Here is a 23,023-nt window from a genome sequence, read left to right as displayed (position 1 = left end):
CCAAGTACACACAAAAAAAACTACAGGTTTTGGACAGAACCAAGGCCTTGTATGGTCCTCGGACTCAAGCCTATGGGGAAACCAAGTACACACAAAAAAAACTACAGGTTTTGGACAGAACCAAGGCCTTGTATGGTCCTCGGACTCAAGCTTATGGGGAAACCAAGTACACACAGAAAAAACTACAAGTTTTGGACAGAACCAAGGCCTTGTATGGTCCTCGGACTCAAGCCTATGGGGAAACCAAGTACATAGAAAAAATTACAAGTTTTTGACAGAACCAAGGCCTTGTATGGTCCTCGGACTCAAGCCTATGGGGAAACCAAGTACACACAGAAAAAACTACAAGTTTTGGACAGAACCAAGGCCTTGTATGGTCCTTGGACTCAAGCCTATGGGGAAACCAAGTACACAGAAAAAATTACAAGTTTTGGACAGAACCAAGGCCTTGTATGGTCCTCGGACTCAAGCCTATGGGGAAACCAAGTACACAAAGAAAAAACTACAAATTTTGGACAGAACCAAGGCCTTGTATGGTCCTCGGACTCAAGCCTATGGGGAAACCAAGTACTCAAAAGAAAAAATTACAAGTTTTGGACAGAACCAAGGCCTTGCATGGTCCTCGGACTCAAGCCTATGGGGAAACCAACTACTTAGAAGAGACAATACGGGGTTTGGACACATCCTGGACGTTATATGGCCCTTAGAATCCACCCCGCGAAAGAGCTCCCCATTGATAAGTAGGCTAATCCCAAAGCTGCATGGATTCCCCAGCCTACCCTCGGATTCTCGGGACCAGGGGAATTGGTGCAACTGCGATATAGTGCCATACGATTTCAAAATGCAGTTAGAGTCCCTCACTGCTCGGCTACCCCCTCGGATGAATCATTGAGAGTTTATCGTTCTCGGACGGTCTCTTCGCACACATTACGGAGTATTTAGCTGTTATCTCGATTAGTTTCATGAGTTTAATTTACTGGGAATTATCATTATTATGCCTGGTAATGTCGGTAAATTAGAATTAGTCGGATTATGTTTCAAGGTTTCCTGCTCTAAGTATCATTGAAGAAAAACACACATGGAGCACACCCATTCACAAAATAGTTGTTGCAGAAAGGAAAAATATTTAAAACAAGTAAATAAATTCATCTTTTATTAAGACAAAGAAACAGTATAGTGTACAACGAAAGAGTTTAAATAAGCTCGCACTAAAGCTAACTACAAAAAACGAAAAGAAAAGATACAAGGGAATAAAGAAAAAGCCGAAGAGGAAGTGCAGAGAGGAGACGTGCTGTCGCTTCAAAATTTCGTCTAAGGAAGCCATTCCTCAATACTTTTACATGCCTATAACTTAGGCAGCCAAAAAGCCCTACTCGGGGCCTGCACCGTTGAAGAAAAGGCGTCGGGAGCCCGACTACGGGCTAGCGCAGCTGAAGAAAAGGTGCAGGGAACCCAACTTAAGGCCAGCACCGTTGAAGAAAAGGTGCAGGCAACCAGAAGTTGATGGACCACCACGGAACCACGCCTGCGGTATAGCAAACGGCGCTGATGGTGGAAAACCTTTCTTCTGACACACCAAAAATCTGGTATGACTAGAACCTGCTTCTGATTTTGACTGAAAGAGGTGGGGATACCGTTCCCACCTTATCCAAGCGGGAGGATACCTTAACTCTGTGCCTCCCCTACCCAGACCACATCACCTTAAGTCTTGGAAGGGTCCGGTGCCTCTGTGACGGGTGAAGTTCCTCCACCCCCACCCAAGCCTCAAACATATTGCACTAGGGGAAGACGACACTGGATGTGGGAACTGGTTATGGATAGAAGGTTATGATGTTGAAGAGGGCAGAAGGGTTTATATGCCAGGAGAATAACCACCTATCCTGCTTATATAAAGGGTAAGGTGGTGTCATTTAATTTGAGCAGATTCCCAAGAAACACTGCGGACAAGGCAGCTCTGGCATAATTTCCAACACTATCCGCCACCACAAGATTTAAAGGTCCTCGTAAAGGCGCGCCTCGAATACTAAAACATCAAAGGACACTACGCGGGTGAAGAATAAAGTAATGCCTCTTAATTCGGCACATCTCCCATGCAAATGGAAGAACACAAACAGCAATAAGGTGCGGAACTTGAGCGAACCGCGAGGCGGGCCCAACATCACCAAAACCCTCCTCCCCAACTAAAAAGTCAGGAAACAAGATTCTGAGGGGCTATTGTGGGGCCTGAAATTCGAAATCCCCACCCACTTCACATTAAAGGCCCAAGACCCAAGCCGAGGAGCCCTACTGCCGAGGACGTATGATGAAAGCCCCTTAATGGCCCAAGAATGTGGCCGATGACGATCTCATGCTCAACACCTCACAAAGCGCCTGAAGAAAAGGACAAACTCAGTACAAGAGCAGTACAAACGAGAAAGCTGCCAACACCATAATGTGGAGCCTAGCGCCTGACAAACCCATACTCCATACCATGCTATCCAGCTTTTCCCAACCACTCTGACGTATGGATTGATAAGACGAGTAATTACCCAAAATAAGGAAAAACTGACATGTAGATAAAGAAGGGGAAGTGAATATTAGTATAAAAGGGAAAAGAGAGCTAAAAGGAGAGGGGAGGCCCCGAAAAAAGGAGGAAAAAGAGAAAGAATGGTGAGAATATAATGCTCCTCGGACTAATTCCGAGGAGTCAAACCTTTCGAACTACATCGATGTAAGTCTCAGCTATACAGTCCAAACCCATCTCTGTATGAGTTCTTATGAAACCAGGATCAGACCGATGCCCAGTGCCCAAGGGCAGGCCTTTCCAAACCCACTCTCTACAAATCATATTGTTCGGGCCCTTTATATACGAGCCCAAAGTCATCCTTGGGTCGTTAAAAAATTGTGTCCCTACAGTATTTTTCTTCAAATCTAGACAATCCGTACATCTAATGTACACAATTTTCCATTGAATTTTCATGATTTAGTACATTCGATGTATTAAACGTATTCAAATTTTTCTACAAATTTAGGCAATCTGTACATCTAATGTACATAATTTTCCATTGAATTTAATAATTCTATACATTCAACATATCAAATGTATTTAAGTTTTTCTTCAAATCCAGACAATTTGTACATTTAATGTACACAATTTCCTTACACAATTTTTCGTTGAATTTAACAATTCTATATATTCAACGTATCCAATGTATTTAATTTTTTTTTTTCAAAATCTAGACAATCTGTACATTTATTGTACACAATTTTCTGTTGAATTTAACAATTCTATACATTCAACTTGTCCAACGTATTTAAATATTTTTCAAAATTTAGACAATCTGTACCTTTAACAAATCCAACATATTTAATTTTTTTTTTCAAATCTAGACAATTTGTACATTTAATGTACAAATTTTTTTGTTGAATTTAACAATTCTGTACATTCAGCCTATCCAATGTATTTTAAATATTTATCCAAATCCAAACAATTTTTACATCTAATGAACAAAATTTTCCATTGAATTTTCATGATTTTATACATTCAACGTATTAAACGTATCCAAATTTTTCTACAAATCTAGATAATCTATACATCTAATGTGCACAATTTCTCATTGAATTTAACAACTTTGTACATTCAACGTATCCAAAGCATTTAAATTTTTCTTCAAATCTAGATAATCTGTACATCTAATATACATAGTTTTCTGTTGAATTTGAAAAATTCTTATAATTAACGTATCCAAAGTATTTAAAATTTTCTTCAAATCTAGACAATCTGTACATATAACGTACATAATTTTTCATTGAATTTAACAATTCTATACATTCAACGTATCTAATGTAATTAAAATTTTCTTCAAATCCAAACCATTTGTACATCTAATGTATAAACTTTTACATTGAATTAGATCAAAGTAAGTTTTTCATGCACTACAAATCATATAATCTGAGAAACAATTTTATTCAATGTACAACCTGCATCATGGTGATGAACTTAAAAAAGCCTAAAAGCCCTAGTCATTTTGAATCTGCAAGTGCCCAAACCTTTGGAAACGAAAAAAATAAAATAAAATAAAAAATAAAGTGAGTTTTCAACAATCATTTGACACTCAGAGGAAAAAAAAAAAGTAAAATAAACCCCATCCAAAAAGGTACTAGAATCTCATCCATTTTGCTATACAAATTTAGTTTTTCGTGAAGCAGACATAAAATGGTGTTATGTCCAGTAAAATCACACATCATTCTTTATCAAGTTAAAAAAAAAAAAAGAAAAAAAAAAAGAAAAAAGAAGACACTATAGATTCATGAAAAATTAAATCTTCACTACAATGAATTGAAAACAAAGGACCAATTAAAAGCAAAATAACTCTCTTATAATACAACGGACCAAGTTTAGAAAAAAAAAAAAAGGTCCTTTATCAATTTTTCCTTCAGTTCAAAACTCAATATGGCCAAATAGTTTATCTATACTATAATCCCAACACCTGTTTAGGCTTGTAAACTAACATAGGTGCAAAAATGCCAAGTAACACAAGTTGCTCTAAGGCCTTTTGTCAAACACCTAGCAAATACAACCAAGAAAGAGAACTTGGTTACTCTATAGGTGCTATATTATAAGGACGCATAATTTCCAGTAACTAAAAAATATTTAGAATATTGGAATCTACAAATTAGAAACATATTGATTCCTCCTATTTGCTATTAGCCCTTCATGGTGCTACCTCAGTACACAAGAAAGATATGAAAATTCCATTGATCTGAATCAAAAAAAAAGAAAAAGAAAAAAAGAAACAGTGATAGTTGAGGACCATTATTTCATTTAATTATGGCTTCAAAAAGACTTATATGGTTATATAACATTGGTTGTGAGCAACAGGAAAATCTAACCAATATAATACTGTCTTCTTATGCTTTGTTTCTGCTTCTCTATTTCATCAATAGACTTAATCTCTATTTCAAGTAATTCAACTAAATAGATAAGAGGGAAAACAAAACCTGAAAATTAAAGTGACATGATTAAGTTTAAAAAATCACGAACCATTAGAACTCAAGTAGAATTTCATCTTGTAGTGTTTTCCCTCATGTCAACAAATAGAGTGGAAAAAGGTTATGAACTGAAATTCCTAAAGTGACTACATCCCATAATTGAAGAGAATGTTAGAAAAAGAAATTAATACCTTTGCTTTGATGAAATTAAAGTCTCTACATTGTGAAAAATTCTACTTCACCTCTTGCAGAGAAATTGAATGATTTAATCCAAAAGAGACGAATTCAAAAAAAAAAAAAAAAAAATTGTTCTTTTGAATCAAAGTAGTGTAAGTCTCATTCAAAACTCTAATATGAGTCTAATTGACAACTATAATCAAATACATTCAAGGCAATTTATCAAATGACAAAACACCCAACTCTTAACTTTTTAATTAGCACACATTGTTGCTTTCAACAATATAAATATAAATCTTAATCAAGAGCCAAGCTAGTCAGTGAAATTAAATCCTCAAATTGCTTCAAAAACAAATCATGAACTTATGGAAATTATTCTATATAAAAAGAATGCAAATTAAAAATTTTCAAAACTGTGGTGCTTACTGGCTTCTCTTCAAACTTGTTTGGGCCAAAAATCTTCAGTTGGGCTTCAACATTTTCTGATGAAAGTACACTTCGTTCTTCAAAAATTTCTTCTAATGAAATGTGCTCCTATCAAACCTAAGTATTTCAAAGATGTGAATAGTACTATAAGAAGTGAAATAGATTAAATACCCAAATCAATAATGCCCAAATTTTAAAAATTAAAAACAAAACTTTATAGGTAACAATTTCAACAATCTGACCATGTGTGAAGACTCTGATTTTTCCTTCTCTTCTTTATAGTCTCAAATCTCTATATTATTACTTTAAAAGCCCCAATTTTTTCTTGTTTGATACTGAAATGGTTTTTATCATCATCTGCAGTTCTACCTTTCAACAGCATCTACCAACAAACAAAAAATTTTTTCTTGTTTGAAAAATAAAAAACCTTTCAACAGCATCTACCAACAAACAAAAAAATAAAAAAAATAAAAAAAGAAGGAAGAAAAGAAAAGCCAAATAGAATTCAGAGAATGAATATGAAATTAGAATAAGAAGAAAGAATAGAATAATAGCATTAGCCAAAAAAAAAAAAAAGGAATATACAAATCTGAAAAATAAGAATAAGAACTGATTTTTTTTGTTAGAACTTTGTGAAAAATTCTAAGAGAACTTGTCACAAATGGTCAAAATTTAGTTACAAAATTAGTTGTTACCTAAAACTACAACCTTACTCAATATCTTCTTATTGTGGTGAATTTTGGAAAGTACACCATTGGATTATATCTTCTTATTATATTTTTTATGCTTGTAAAATTTCTAGAAAATTAAAGATCAATAGTTATGTTATCAATAAATTATTTAAATTGCAAGTTTTTGTAGTTGAAAATTATGCATAAAATATAAACTTATAGATCATATAGCAAATAATATCCGATTGACACAAAATTTTACGTGTGAATTAAGAGTGTAAAGAACATTCAATTCAACGATTAGATTTTCAAAATATGTAATAATGTCTATTTTATTGAGCAAAATTGTAGTCTTAGGTTATAACCAATTTTGTAACTAAATTTTGTCCATCATGAACACTTTGCATACTCTTTTGACACTAAACCCATGTCAAACTACACACATAACCACATAAGGGGTTCAAATACCCACATCCAAACTACACACACAATCCATATATAAGCATATTAAGCAACAAATACAAGAAATTTTCCAGTTTTAACCATGTGTGAAACCATGGTAATTCCTACCAAAAACAAAAACCGATAAAGGGGGGGGGGGGACAAAAAAAATCACATACTGGTAACTAATGCCAACGTCTAAGAGAATTTACATCAAAGATGTGAAAAGTGCTAAAATGCTATTTTATAGCTCAAAACACTAAAACATGCTTTACATCAAACGTGCCAAATCTAAGAAGTTTTAGCAACTTGCTATAGTAAGGTGCTACAATTACACTTACTGTAGCAAGTGGCTATATATATATATATTCTCTTTCTTTCTCACTCTCTCTCTTCAGGTCTCTTTTTCTTTTTCTCTTGCTTCCTCTCTGTCTCCCTCTTTCTCTGTACTCTTCGTCTCCCTCTTTCTCACTAAGGTTAGTGACGGTCTGCCTTGCCGGAGCCATCATGGCTGCAATTCCAATTCCTTCACAACCCCATTTCTCAAATCTCTTTCTTTTCTTCTTTTTTACACTGCATTTTGTTGTTCTTCTTCCTCTCAACTCAGGCAATCCTCTAAAGTGAAACTATGGCTCACAAGACTTCACTAGAATGTGGTGTGTGATTTTTAGTTTTTTTTTTTTTTTTAATTGAGATTATAAAGCAAATAGTTTTTATATTTTGCTTGCCCTTTCTACTTTTTGAACAAACTTTTGCTTTTATTTGAGATTTTTACTTTGTCAAATTTCCAATTTTGTTTAATCTATTTTCTGTCGGTGACCCTTGCAAGTTTTCCATTTCCAGATTATTCTGTTTCTGCTTCACACTCTCTTTTTCATTTTTGGTTTCTTTGTTGATTTATTCAATAGAGACTAAAAATTTTACTGACATTTTTATTTTAAAAAATTGGGTTCTAGGAAAATACCATTTTTTTGCTTTGCTCTTAGTCTATCAATCTTGCTTATGGTGTATGTTTGATTAATTTGGATTTAAAATTAGTTCAAAAAGATGATTCTTCTTCTAAAATATAATAACAAAACCAATATATGTTTTTTTTTAATCGTGGGTTCACTTTTAGTGTTTTCATTTTAAGGGTGGTGAGGGTGGTGACATTGAGTGGGTAGTGGTTGGCGGTGGCCATGAGGGAGGTTGGTTGTTTTTGCTTGGAGAAGGGAGACACACAGAGAAAGAGGTGTCTCATGGAGAATAAAAAGGAATTATAAATAATAAATAAATAATATTTTAACAAAGTGGTAAAAAAAAAAATTAATATTAGGTGTATCATAAAGTGGGGTATTAAAATAGATAAAATAATGTTTTGAGATGTTAAATGCTATATTTTTTAACATGTTTGATATGAATGCCCTAAGTTGAATACATTTATAAGGGGTGTAGAGAGAGAGAGACAAAGGGAGAGAGAGAGGTTTTTGGGAAAATAGCCGTTGGAAATTGGAATGGTGGGTCACAATCTTTGTATTTTTTTTTTGAAAATATACCCCAGAGTTTTCATCTTTTTGAAAATGGCCATCAACTTTCGACTACTATCTTTGTTTTGGCTTCTTCATTCTTTTAGCAGTCGGACCAAACTTTAGCAGGTTAATTCTTATAAACTCTTATTCAATGTATGTATTTTAGTTGCATATACTCATAACCTTCTCAATACTATTTTATCAAAAAATAATAATAATAATAGGGTTGTGTTCAAGTTACACTTGGTGTAACTTTAAGTAATGTTACACCACCCAATAACTTATTATTGAATTAATATTTTGAAAATCCAACCGTTAAATTACATGTTCTATATGTTCTTAATATGCATGTCAATTTTCATATCAATCAGATGTTATTTACCATTTGATCCATAAACTCATATTTTATGCATTATTTTAAACTACAAAAACTTGAATTTTAACAATTAATTGATGATATGACTATTAATCTTTGATCACCTTGAAATTTTGCAAACATGAAGAATATATGAAGATAATGTAATCTGACGGTAGATTTGTCAATATTCGTATCCAATTAAAAAATATTAAATAGTGTAATATTGTTTAGAGTTACATCAGGTGTAACTTGAACTTAATCCATAATAATAATAACACATTCTAAATACTAGTATATTTAAAAATTTTGAATTTTGAAATTTGAAACTTATCATTATTCAAAAAAAAATAAAAGAAAGAAAGAAAGAAGAGTACATTAGTTCTATTCCCACACTTTATTTTTGAAACTTATCATTGTCCAAAGTAGTAGTAGTAATAATAATCTACACGTTCCTTCTAAGAAATAATAATCTACACGTTACTTCTGAGAATTTTTTTTTTTTTAATCTTAAATTTGAAACAGACTCCTAAACATTTTTTTTTTAAATATTTCAAAAATTGTTCTTAGAAGTGAGGTATAATGTAAAAATTATTATCTGAAAACTAGTTTCACATTCAATTTTTTGAAAATTATTTTCATGTTGTTTTGAAAACAAAAACAAAAATCATCTTATAAAATAAGTCATTAAAAGTGCGTATCACATTTTCTTGTTTATCATATATCATAGTTATTAATTTTCAAATCAATTAATATGGATAAACATGGTAAGGCTAGATATATGGTAGGGATGGCAATAGGGCAGGGTGGAGTTGAAGGATGGGGTCTTCGTCCTCGCCCCGCATGGTTTTGTCTTTTGTCTTGCCCCATCCCCATCAACGCCTCACCTGCCCAGCGTGACAGGGAAAACTCTCTGACCCCATCCCCACCCCTTGGGGTTTCACGAAGCCCCGCCCCAACCCGTAAAACTCCACTTTTGTTAATTTGCCTTACAACTAGTACAATTTTTTTTTAATGAAACCTATTTAATTAATAAAAAAATATTTGAAATTACAATTAAATTTATCCCATCAAATCAAATAAATTTTTAGAAAAAATTGAATAATATATCTAAGTGTTTAACAAGACAATCACAAAAAAAAAACAACTCATAGTATAACACATAACAAAATAAAGGTAGAGAATCACATTGGGTAGAATAAAATAAGGTAATATTAATATGTTTGTTTAAATAGTAGGATTTTAGGGTATGAAAATTTTACAATTATAACCTTTAGCAATGCAAGGCGGGGTGGAGACGGGAAGAGACGGGGCGGGGTGAGTCTAAAAAGTCTAAACTCATCCCTACCTTGTCCCATGGTGCGGGGTTAAAATCTTGTCTCATCCCCACCCCATCACCTTTACGGGCTGGGGTGAAGCGAAGAAGGGCGGGTTAAGCAAGGCGGGGTAAAATTGTCATCCCTACCAGATAGTCTGCAATATAAATTAATTTGCAACATAAGATGTTGGTAAAATACTAAAATTAGTTAATGAATTATTTAGTATATTTACAACATAGTGGACAATAGATCCATTTTCTTTTGAAACCCAAATGAAATAATATATGGGTTAAAATGGGAAACATAGACTTGATTTTATAACAATTCATAGGTGTTTTCTTTTTCCTGTTCATTTCTTATCTAAATCAAGAATTGTATTAAATTATTGAAAGGTACAACTCAACCCTTAGCTATTGTGGCTGACGACATACATAACATACAGTGAATTTGTATCATTTTTTTTATAGGGACGCATGTATGTTATCTAATTTGATTTAGTATTTCTTGGAGAATAGATCCATTTTCTTTTGAAACCCAAATAATATATGGGTTAAAATGGGAAACATAGGCTTGATTTTATAACAATTTATAGGTGTTTTCTTTTTCCTATTCATTTCTTATCTAAATCAAGAATTGTATTAAATTATTGAAAGGTACAACTCAACCTTTAGCTATTGTGGCTGACTGCATACACAACATACAGTGAATTTGTATCATTTTTTATAGGGACACATGTATGTTATCTAATTTGATTTAGTATATCTTGGAGAATCATATAGTTTTCGGTAGTTTATTTTCATAGTATTTATCAAAAATCTTAAAGTTGAAATAGTATTCCAAACTTGTTCTTAAAAGTGGGAGTGAAACACATATAATGTAAAAATTATTTTCATGTTGTTTCAAAAATAAAAACAAAAATCCTACCCCTCAAAACAAAAAGCATAAAAACCAAAAATCCTACTACCAAAGAGGCTCTTATATCTACCATAAGTTGATAATATTTTATTTCCTTGTCTAATTATCCAACTCCTAATAACAAAATAAAATCTTGAGAAATTAAATAAGATAGTGTGTAGTCTAAAGAAAAATAAAACAGAGATTATGCGTAACATATATCCATAGAGAGATAGAGAGAGGGGGATTGAGATAATCACATAACCGAATAATCAAATAAAAAAGCAAAAGTGTACATAATTGCTTCCTTCATTATGTATGGATGTAGTCCAAAGCCAAGCATGACCTCTTCAAGATAGCATCTTCAACACTAATTTAAAATTAACTAGGAAGCTGATACGCATTTTTAATTATATATTACTAGCAAATAATTTTTGATGAACTATTAGCAAATAATTAATACTACATTCAAAGCCTATTCAAACCACTTTTTTATTACAGAATATAATATATATATATATATATATTTTTTTTTTTTTTAAAGTCCTAATGTACTAAGTTGAGCCAGCTTTTTAATAGTGGGTCCATTGAAACCTAAATGATAAAAAAATACACTTTTTTTTTTTTTTTGGACAAGCTGCAATTGCATTAAATTAAGGAAGAACAGTAGGACAATCTGCATTACAAGCTAACCTTAAGGGAGGGAGCAGATTGTCATAAGTCATAACTGAAACAAGAAGAAGATAAAGCTAGCTTAGCAGCATTATGTGCTGGAACATTACAAAGTCTATTAACCCAGACAAAGGAACAACTAGCAAAGGATGGTGTGAGGTTCTGGAAATTTAACTGCGCAGACATTGTTTGTGTGCTGCGACTTCCTACTATTGCTTATTCTTTTAATTTGCTGCAAAGTCGTAGCAGCTCCTGCACCACTCCATCAATCTCTTCATCTCCCTTATTTTCGATGTTCTCCTTCAATTCTTTTGCCTTCCTCTTTGTAGTTTTCTCCACAAGTACCTTCCTAATCACCTTTGCCACCTCTTCTCTTTCAAGCCTCCCTTTCGTGTCTCTCTTCACTTCTACACCTGCACCTATTGCCTCCACCAGCCTAGCATTCACTGGCTGATCAAGATGCATTGGCATGGCTATAATTGGAACCCCAAACGTCATGCTCTCCATCACAGAACTCCATCCACAATGACTCACAAACCCACCAATGCTAGAGTGCTTTAAAATCGTTTTGTGGTGCCCATCCCTCTACAACAATTCCCCTATCTCCAATCCTATCAAGAAAACCTTTTGGAAGTGCCATTTGAAGATTGACTTTCTCATCTCGAGGAAATCTCACTACCCATATGAAGTTTGCTGTGCTGAGCTCTAGCCCATAAGCTATCTCTTGCATTTCCTCCTTTGACAAAAAAAACTCGCTGCCAAACGAAACAAACACAGCCGATGATGGTTCCTTGTCATTAAGCCACTCTATGATTTCCTTTTTCTCATCTTCTTCAACGGGGTCTTGAACAAGTGGACTGACTGGTACAATCTTCTTCTTCGCTAAAACAGAGAGATAATCAATATGCTTTGCCTCGATTTCTCGAAAAGTTTTGATCAAAACGATTTCAGAAGATTGTTGGAAGCATTCTAGTATTCGATCCCCATCGTCAGTATCATTTGCGAACTTACCTACCTCATAATCCTGAAGATAAATTTCTGGAGAAGGATATTCAACACCAGGGTTGTTGGCAAGGTGCATATAAAAAGATGTTATCGTAGCACTCATGACCACGAAATCGATGGCTGGAATATTTTGTGACTGAGCTAGTGATAGTGCCAAAATCTGAAGAAAATCATAAATAACCAAATCAGGCTTTAGTTGCTTTAAAATGGTGGTGATGTTTGGGCTAGCCATGTCCATGGCCTTTTTGAGTGTGGGCATGAGATGGGGTGGCAAGCCATTGGTTGTGTGGTAGTGTGGTGGAAGCTCAGGTAAGGATGGAAGATGGAGTTCCACAAGTTCTATTGAAAGTGAATCCTTTTCAACTAGTTGTTTGATGGGGCCAAGGTTTATAGCTGTAGAACAAAAATAAATATGAATGTCTCTAGTTGTGAGCTTCTTGGCTAGCTCTAGGAAGGGTGATATATGGCCATGAGCTAACCATGGGAGCATTAAGACGCTAATAGTATTGTGTGTAGCTTTCATTCTCAATTCCCTGCTATTTGGGGGGCTATTGTTTTTGGTTTTGTATATATACTATATATAATATTTATTATTTATCAAAGGAGAGAAGTGATAGGCCAAAATTGTATTGACCCCTTTGGTAAATTAACCAATTAATTAATTAGCTAAGTGAATTAATTAGGTTCAATTTCATGCAATAGCGCAAACAAATCACCAAATAATTAAATGCAGCAGAAATTAAATTTGACATAGGTAATTTGTTTAGGAATAAGGAAAACCACTGAGGCAAAACCCCACCGGGTGAATTTAAGGTCATCATTTCGGAGAATTCACTATTATCAAAACAAGCGGTTACAAGTAAAGGAGTTTCAGTACCTTATATCAACTTACAGTTGAACTCTTACCCCAATACACAATTGGATTTGTAATGTGGTGACAATTTTTCCTTCCAATGCACGGCTCCAAGTACATGACTAACCAATCGATGCATAGATCCTAGTACGTGACTAACACACTAACTTGAGAAGGATGTTGGCTACAAAGTTCTTCAGTTCATCCACACGATGAAAATCAAGAAACTCTATAGTTACAAAACCATATTGCGTACAAGCGCAGAAGCTTCTTCAAGAGAAAGATGAGCTAAGGCAGATTGTCTCCGGTCACATTATGCATGTAACAACAAGTGCAACAACCTTTACATCATTGAGATGACCCTTAAAATTATCCTTATATACGTTTGGGTAATTCTCGTCTCACTCCGGCAATGAATCTTTTTTCAGAGTTCATCGAGGACCTTAATTTGATTGATTTGCCTTTGGAGGGTGGGAGGTATACCTGGTCTAGAGGGTCAGTTCGGCCTTCGATGTCTAGGATAGACAGAGTTTTGGTGTCTCAGGAGTGGGAGGAGCATTATCCGGATGTGATCCAACGGATTTTACCTCGCCTTGTTTCTGACCATTTCCCTATTCTAGTGGAGGTGGGGGGAATAGCGAGGGGGAAAAGTCCGTTTAGGTTTGAGAATATGTGGCTCAAGACGGAAGGCTTTATTGATAGAGTTGAGTCTTGGTGGAATCGTCATTCTTTCTCTGGCACTCTTAGTTTTGTGTTTGCCAAAAAATTGAAGGCCTTGAAAGAGGACATCGTTCGGTGGAATCGTTTGGAGTTTGGTCATGTTGGTCGCAAAAAGTCTCAATTATTAGAGACTTTGAAGTCTTTAGATGCCAAGGAAGGGGAGTTTGGTCTCTCTGATGCAGAGTCTAGTGAGAGAGCGGTGGCGAGATCTGAAGTTGAGAATCTTCTCTCCTTGGAAGAAATCTCTTGGAGACAGAAATCCAAGATGCTTTGGATTAAGGAAGGAGATAACAACACTAAATTCTTCCATAAGATGGCTAATTCTCGAAGAAGGTTTAATCACCTGAGTTTCTTGGAGGTGGATGGGGTGATCTATGAGGAGGAATCTGAGATGGCTGCTCAGGTTGTGCATTTTTATAAAAATTTGTACCAGGAGTCAGAAGAGTGGAGACCCTTTGTGGAAGGTCTGGAGTTTGATCAGATAGATGGGTCGGAGAGGGGTTGGCTTGAAAGGAGGTTCGAGAAGGAGGAGATTCTTCTAACTCTTAATGAGTTGGGGGGAGATAAAGCTCCAGGTCCAGATGGTTTCTCTATGGCTTTTTTCCACCATTGCTGGAGAGTGGTGGAAAGAGATGTTCTAGCAGTTTTTGAGGAGTTCTATCTTCATAGTAAGTTTGAGAAATCCCTGAATGCGACCTTTATAACTCTTATTCCTAAGAAAAATAATGCTTCTAATATTCGAGACTTCAGGCCTATCAGCTTGGTGGGGAGCTTGTACAAGATTTTGTCAAAGGTTTTGGCAAATAGGTTGAAACAAGTTTTAGATCAACTGATTTATGAGTCTCAAAATAGTTTTGTGGGAGGTAGACAAATTCTTGACTCAGTTCTTATTGCTAATGAGTGTGTTGATAGTCGTGTTAAGAGCAAGATTCCGGAGGTTATTTGTAAGCTTGACATCGAGAAAGCTTACGATCATGTGAATTGGGAGGCTCTTCTAGATCTTTTGAAGAGAATGGGCTTTGGGGAAAAATGGTGTAGATGGATTCGCACTTGTATCTCTACTGTCCAGTTTTCTATTTTGATTAATGGGGCGCCAACTGACTTTTTTGGGAGTACGAGGGGTCTAAGACAAGGGGACCCGCTATCTCCAATGCTGTTTTTGGTTATGATGGAGGTTTTGAGTAGGATGTTGAAAAGAGCAAAAGGAGCTGGCTTGATCAAAGGTTTCCAAGCTGTTGGTAGTCGGGGTGTAGGGGAATGTGTCTCGCATCTTCTGTTTGCGGACGATACTATTCTATTCTGTGATGCGGATGTGGAGTAGATCCTTCATGTGCGGATGCTTCTCCTTTGTTTCCAGGCTGTGACTGGTTTGAAGGTTAATGTCTCGAAGAGCAAGTTGGTTCCTATAGGGGAGGTTAATAATGTTCATGCCTTGGCAGAGATTCTGGGTTGTCGGATTGGGTCTTTGCCTATGACCTATCTTGGTATGCCGTTGGGGGCTTCCCATAAGTCCCCTTCTATATGGAATCCTATCTTGGAGAAATTTCAGAGGAAATTGGCCGGGTGGAAGAAGTTGTATTTATCTAAAGGTGGTAGGTTGACGCTGCTTAAGAGTACGCTTTCTAGCCTTCCTACTTACTTTTTATCCCTTTTTACCATTCCCTCGCATGTGGCTAATAAGATTGAGAAGATTCAAAGGGACTTCTTGTGGGGGGATTCGAAGATTCATTTGGTGGGGTGGGATAAGGTGTGTGCTCCTAAGGTTAATGGTGGTTTGGGTATAAGGAAGTTAACTACGTTTAATAAAGCGTTACTAGGAAAATGGCTATGGCGGTTTGGGGTTGAGGAGACTCGTCTTTGGCGGAGGGTTATAGCTTTGAAGTTTGGGGAAGAGTGGGGGGGTTGGTCGTCCAAATTAGGCAGGGGTGTTCATGGGTGTGGTTTATGGAGAAGTATCCGGAAAGGTTGGGAGGTGTTTTCCAAACACGTCCGATTTGAGGTAGGGGCGGGGGATAGGGTGAAGTTTTGGACGGATCATTGGTGTGGGGACTTACCTCTCCATCTATCCTTCCCGGTAGTGTATGGGATTGCTATTAATAAGGAGGCATCTGTAGCCTCGTCTCTCGAGCGTCTGGGAATCGAGGCCCGGAGAAGTTGGAAGGTTCTCCTTCTTAGAAATCCGAATGATTGGGAGTCGGGTGTTGTGGATGATTTCCTTCATTCCCTGGATTCTAATTTACCTCTTTCTGAGCAAAGAGACCGTATGATTTGGAATCTGTCAAAGAAGGAGGTTTTTGATGTTCGATCGTTCTATGATAAGCTTCGATGTCCCTTGCCTATTATCTTTCCTTGGAAAGGTGTTTGGAAGGTTAAGGCTCCTATGCACGTCTCCTTCTTTGTCTGGTCTGCAGCTTGGGAAAAGATTCTTACAGGGGACATTCTGCGGTGTAGAGGCTTTGATTTTGTTGATTGGTGTATTTTGTGTCGTAGTAATGGGGAGACAGCGAATCACTTGCTTCTTCATTGTGGAAAAGCTTTTCAATTGTGGAGCCTGGTGTTTAGATCTTTTGGGATTTCTTGGGTCTTGCCAAAATCGATTGCAAATACGCTTTTCGGCTAGTGGAACTGGCTCGGAAAGCACTCTTCTAGAGTTTGGAATCTAGCTCCGTTGTGCCTAATGTGGTGCATTTGGAGGGAGCGAAACTGGCGTACTTTTGAGGACAGGGACAAAACTGATGACCAACTGCTTGCTTACTTTAGTGGCTCTCTTTTTGATTGGTCTAGGGCTTGGGGACTCACCTCTAGTGATTCTATCCCTATGTTTCTTAGTTCTCTTCTTTGTAATTAGTTCTTTGTTGGCTTCGCTTGTTTTCTTGTTTTCTTGTTTTCTTCTTCTTTTTTTGTTTCCTCCTCTGTACTCTCTGTTTGTCCTTTTGTTTTCCTGAGGTTTTAATATAATTTTTCTTACTTATCAAAAAAAAAAAAATCAAGAAACATGTTGAGTTATTTGACTTTGTATTTGCTATTTGAATTACCATTCCAATAGTGATAGTAATAGATAAAAAAACAAAATCAAGAAACATGTTTATTTAGTCACAAGCAATTCTTAATAAATTATGGTTGAATATTTTTTTATTGTTAAGTTATGTTTCTATACATCTCAAATATGTTACAAAAGGGCTCCGTAGAAATATCTACATGAGCTATCACTACATTTAAACTCCTCATCTGCATATTGCAATGCAAAGTAGCAAAAGTTGAAGCATCATACTAGTTTCATTGGTAAACATCCAACTGACATTCGAACCTGCGCTTGTTACGCAGGGTATATGTTTTCTGTCACATTTATAAAGATGACAGGGTCAAATTGACTCTTTGGACCTGATATCATACTCAAACCAAAACATGGATCCTATCCAAAACAACCCATCCTGCATTCAAGAATATCATCATACTATATTTACCTTGAAATTAACTGTTTATGATAGTATAAGGTAACTCCAAACAAGATTCAACATATACATTTACACTTGGGAGCATGTGAACAAGCACTACTATGAAATAATAACAAGAAGTAATAACTATATATAAATAAAAACAAAATTCAACCATCACTAAACTATATAAATGGTTCTTTAAAAGACTAAGCACTTCAAGAATGAGTATTTAAAGTTGTGGAGAAAAACCACGATAACACATCATATAACCCAGCAGAGTCAGCAGACTAATCTAAAAGAATGGCAAACTTGGAAAAGGTTAAGTTCAAATAAAAAGAAGATTGTGTTTCTCACATTGCCAACAAACACTGATCATGCATCTGCCTCCTCCTTGTTTGCTTGAGAAGCAGCTGCAGTGGCAGGGTCTGCAGAAAATGACACACACATAAATACAATCCAAGCATTAAAAGAAAAAACAAAAATTATACAAAAAAGGTGACATGTCAAAAAACATAGAGGCACAACAGTGCTCCACAAGGTGATGGAATATGAGACAGCCCCAGGGGAATGTCCATGTATAATATTGCATTTCAGTTTCAGGGTTCTGTATCAACAGGACTCCTATTCATATTCAACATAAGCACTTCTTTATGTGTGCATGTAATATGAGTAGAAAATCTGTACCAAGGACCGCAAAACATTAAACTAAAATGAAAAATGCAGCAATTTCATTGGAATGATCAAGAAAAAGTTCAAGTCGCTTGCCAACATTTTGCAATGAGAATCTAGAACGAAGTACAACTGAAGAATTATTTTAAACAGTTCTTTAATCGAAGTAGTCAGCAACAGCAACCCGGATTTTGACAAGCCATTCTCCCATGTTAATAAAAGACAAAACAATATAGCACAATAACATAGTGGCAAATCAGTGTTATGTGCCTCCTGACATCCCCTAATCACTGGTAAAGACCAAAATGGAATTAACTGACTTAGGCTTTTTAAAAACCAATACAACCAGTTTGCTTTTCCGTTCTATGATTACGTGCTACAATTATATGCCTATAAGCATCTGTCCATTGCACCTCAAATATATTCACACTTCAGTTCTGCTTCATAAATACTCTCATAGATTTAAAGTTTAGAGCATATCAAGGTGATCAATTCGCTAAACTAATAAGGAATAACAGACAAGCAAAAAGAAGATCAGATAACCGTAACTTCCATTATGGGTGTGTCTGGTAATGCTAAAAGTACTTTAATAGTGTTTAAAGCTCATTTAACAGAAATTGCCATACGTTTGGAAAATTTTGCTAAAGAGCTTTTAAAAGGGGTCCTCAAGCTAAAAACAGTTTTAAGGCTAAAACTGAAATTTGGAGCTTTTAGTAAACAACTCTACAATTCTACTAGGAAACCCCATGAAGATTAAAAAAAATCCATTTTGTTTGAGAAATTATTATAAGTGAGTTGCATTTCAGGCAGCAGTGAGCAGTATTTATACAATCTTTTCACATCACTTTAGAAGACAGCATCACTCTAATTGCAACATCAGCTAAGAGAACAGGGTTCTCACTAGGTATGCATTTAATTTAAAAAGAACTAAACCCACCATCAAATTTCCATTACAGTCAAATCACAATCAAAATTTTATAAAACCAAACCAATAATTCACTTTGAAAGACAAATAAACCCAATTCACGCTGTGGATGAACCCAACCAAAACAAATAAACCCCCCTAGTTTCATCCCCTTACCACTAGCCTCCACTATCAGTAATCTCCCTCTCAATTTCCACAACCCAAAGCTGGGAACCATGAACCTAACATTCCCATAATCCCATGGCAACACCCAATCACAAACCCAGCAAACCTATAACCAAAAGCTCCAAAACCCAGTCTACGTCATTTAAGCCAAGGCCTCCAGATTTCCTTTTCATGCCATATGAACTTAGACTTCATTTTTTTCCCCTCTTTTTCTTCCCACTCACCAAAAATATCCCCCACAGCACATAACCAGCTCTGCCATACCCAACCAACCTCACCCTCAGTCAACCAACTGCAACAATCACACACACCACACATTAAACACAAAAACTGCAAATGATGAAACTTGTGGTCATAGACATGACAACTGAAAAATACAAGAAGCTTACTAAATTTCTCTGACATACAGGCCTCTGATGTAACTAATATTGAATATAGCAATTCATAGCAGATTCCTTGTCTGTTTCAAATTTCAATTAGCATAACACAACCATTAAATTTCTCGATCTTAAATCTCTAAGATCTAGCAAAAAATTAAATAAGAAATAATTTCCATTTGGTTGAACCAAATTTTACATGGAGTACTCAAAACAGAGTATGAAGTAACGAAAAATAATTCTATGGATTTTCTAAAAGAAAATTGAATCTGATCTCATAAACAAGGAAAATATGCTCAGATGTAAATTTCTGCTAAAGAAATTCAAATGCGATTGTCCGTAATTGAAGTTAAAAGACAGAAAAATTGGAATTCTGATGATGATTACCAGAAGAAGCGAGTCCTGCTCAGTGATTTCAGCTTCCTTCACTTTCTGTGCTACAACCTGAGGAAAACAATTACGTTACAGTGAGATTCTAAAGTGAATGATCAATTAGAAATCGAAATAGGGAAATCGATGATGAGCTCAGTTTTCTGAGAAATGCGAAACGAAAATCATGGGGAAATCGACGAAAATGTGTGGGTAAATCAAAAAAACAAAAAAATCAAAGACGAAATTAGGGTTTGTGATTCGTACCTAATCGGAGCTGAGAAACACAACGCCAAGAGAGATGAAGAGTCACAAAACCGAGATCGTACCTAATCGGAGCTGTGCGATTACGTACCTAATCGATGATCGTCGAGCTCTATGAGATTTCCATGCGCTCTGTGAGATTTCTATGCTTTCTCAGTTTCAGGCTTTCAGCAAAAGAGTGATAAGAGCTTTATTTGTTTGTTGGTTACGTTCTGGGCTATATTTTTAAATTTTGTTGGGCTTTTTTCAAGGGATGAAAATTTTGTTGTAGGCTTTTTTCAAGGGCTGAAAATTTTGTAATATTTTATCAAGGTTTGTGGGCTGAAAAAACTGGCGCCTTTTTTTTTTCACATTTATTTCAAGGGTGTTTCAACTTATTTTGAGTGACCAAATAATCTTTGAAATAAAGTTGAGTAATATAACCTGCCGCATTTCTATTTATAGATTGTATCAACAGATTTTAGTAAACCCTCAATAAAAGAGGGTTGAAATAACTAAAGTTTGTTGTAGTGGTAGTAATATGATAATAAATACTTTGGTTCTTATGATTAAATCTATGAAGCCCAACAGTTTAATGTTTTCATCTTAGTCCTTACATTATGCTTCGTGTACATATTAATGAGCATCCCGCTTATTCCTAGATGTACAAATTGAATGATGTCACTTCTCGTCTTAAATCTATGGATTAAGATTGTTTTTTTTTTTTTTTTTTTAAACATTGTTCAATGCTGCATATACTAGGAATGCATGCTTTAGTGCATGGGGTTGTCATCCAAGACCCAGGTAGACTAAACCAAAGGGCTAAAGACTACCTAGAGGAGTTTCGGTTGGCACAGGCACAGCTGGGCATCACAATAAGTTGTGAACCTATGTTTCATTAAGCCTTACAAGGACAAGGGTCAGGGATAGTTGTCAAATTTTTAATTATTTATTTGTTTATTGAGAACCAGAAAGTTGTCAAATTTAGTTTCATGAAACCATAACCTAAAAATAAGGAACTACTTTCCAATTTGAAATTGTAAAATGGACTATAATATGGTCCATACCAATATTTAAGAGAACCTATTCATACAAAACAAAATTGACAAATTACCCTAGATAAATCCAATTGATACCGGTGTGAAACAGAACTTATTAACCAATCAATCTATACATATAAATGTAAAGTCCACATGTAGGAGAGCATGAGGATTTACCAAGACCTCATGTAAAAGAGTATGAAATTCTGCCAAGTGGCACCTTGGTTAAGCCTATAAGGTGTTTTTTTTTTTTTTTTAAACTTCCACCTTATCTTTTAACTCTCTCTCCAATTGAGGAAAAAAATGTCTCCCAATTCAAATTTTAAAAGTCTCCCTTTAATTTAGCCTACTCCTCTATCCCTCTCTCTCTTGACTCTTTCACTTCCCTAGAAATTCCATTAGCTATTCAGATTACAAACCCTTCAACTGCCTGCCCTTTGCAATTTTTTTCAATATTTTTTTAACATACTTCTAGACTACACTATTTAGCTTATACAATATGCTCTTTCTCTCTATGAGCCCGTTTGGTTTGTCATTTGAAAACACAGTGTTCAGTGTTTAAACACTGAATACTAGTGTTCAAAAACAAAAAAAATATGTTTGGTGTACCAGTTTTGTCCTTATTGTTTGAAAAACATTGTTCAAAAACTAATGTTATAAAACCCATTTTTTGAAATCAGCTCCGGATAGATTTTAAACAATAAACACTAGTGCTTAGTGGCAATTCTGTAATTATCTCAAACAACAAACACTAGTGTCGGTTAGCTTTTTCATACTTTGTCAGTTTTTTTTTTAAATGTTTTGGCTGTCTCCTGCCCACCATGTTCTCTCTCCTAATTTAAAATATATTTATTTTGTACTTTGGTCAGCTTTTTTTATCATTCAAAACACACATACCAAACACATATTTTAGATTTTTTGAACACTGAAAAATGTTATTTAAACCATAATACCAAACACATTTTTTTGTTTTATTCACACTAAAAATATGTTTTTCAACAACACTTTTTAAACTACAATTTTCACATCTTTTTAAACAACAATTTTTAAAAACTATAACCAAACGGGCCCTATATCTCTCTACATGTTTCTTTCAAAGCTTAGCAACTACAATCACGACAAGAAGAGTAGGGCTACACTCAAATTGGGTTAGGTATACCAATACCAGTTCTTTCAGATTCATCTATGCCAAAATCTAAAATCCCACCCATGGTATCCATGGAGACAATGATGTGAAAGGTTAAACTACTATGCTTCTTCTTTTTTTTCTTTTTTCTTTTTTCTCAAATAAACCTTAATCTACCTCCTCTCTCTCTCTTTATAGGTTGGCCACTGAAATTAGGCTAAGCTTAGAAACCCATACATGTTTGGTAAGCTTTTGCCATAACTTCTCTTCTTTTCTTTTTACATTTCTCCTTTTTATGTTGATTTCTTTTTCTTTTTTTTTTTTTTCCTTCCTAAATTTCTAAGTTTGTCAATGCCATTGTTGGATATATTACAACAATTTACTTTTGTGATAAAGCAAAAGGAACAAATCACAGATTTAACAATAAACAATAACACAAAGTAGAATTGATAGACAAAAACAATAAACAAATACTGAATATATATAAATAGAAATCTGCAAATAATTAAAGACTCACAGACCAAATGCGTGAAAGGATGAAAAATTGAGATCAAGTCTTGTGTTTGACACAATCTCCTTAACGCAGATTTTGCCCCTCACACAATCACTGTGGTGCTTTAAGACTCGTGGACGTCTGCCTCCCAAGATAAAATGATCTTC

The 23,023-nt window shown here is 35.2% G+C and overlaps 1 long non-coding RNA gene and 1 pseudogene across 2 annotated transcripts; both read right to left on the bottom strand.

Moving 5' to 3' along the window:
- Positions 1-11,405: 11,405 nt before the first annotated feature.
- On the bottom strand, positions 11,406-12,990 carry LOC115984005 (annotated as a pseudogene).
- Positions 12,991-17,154: 4,164 nt separating this feature from the next.
- LOC115984007 lies at positions 17,155-20,448 on the bottom strand. Of its 2 annotated transcripts, none has more exons than XR_004090331.1 (4): positions 20,222-20,448; positions 19,973-20,029; positions 17,804-17,874; positions 17,155-17,443 (listed from the first exon to the last, which is right to left on the bottom strand). It is a non-coding gene; the product is annotated as an uncharacterized LOC115984007 (long non-coding RNA). The 2 variants fall into 2 exon arrangements; XR_004090332.1 differs by having other exon boundaries at positions 17,155-17,348.
- Between the last annotated feature and the right edge of the window lie 2,575 nt (positions 20,449-23,023).

The sequence above is a fragment of the Quercus lobata genome, chromosome 4 (genome assembly GCF_001633185.2).
Source record: "Quercus lobata isolate SW786 chromosome 4, ValleyOak3.0 Primary Assembly, whole genome shotgun sequence".
NCBI classification, from domain to species: Eukaryota; Viridiplantae; Streptophyta; class Magnoliopsida; order Fagales; family Fagaceae; genus Quercus; species Quercus lobata.
Note: the sequence above shows the minus strand (reverse complement) of the source record. Positions and strands in the feature narration are given on the sequence as shown.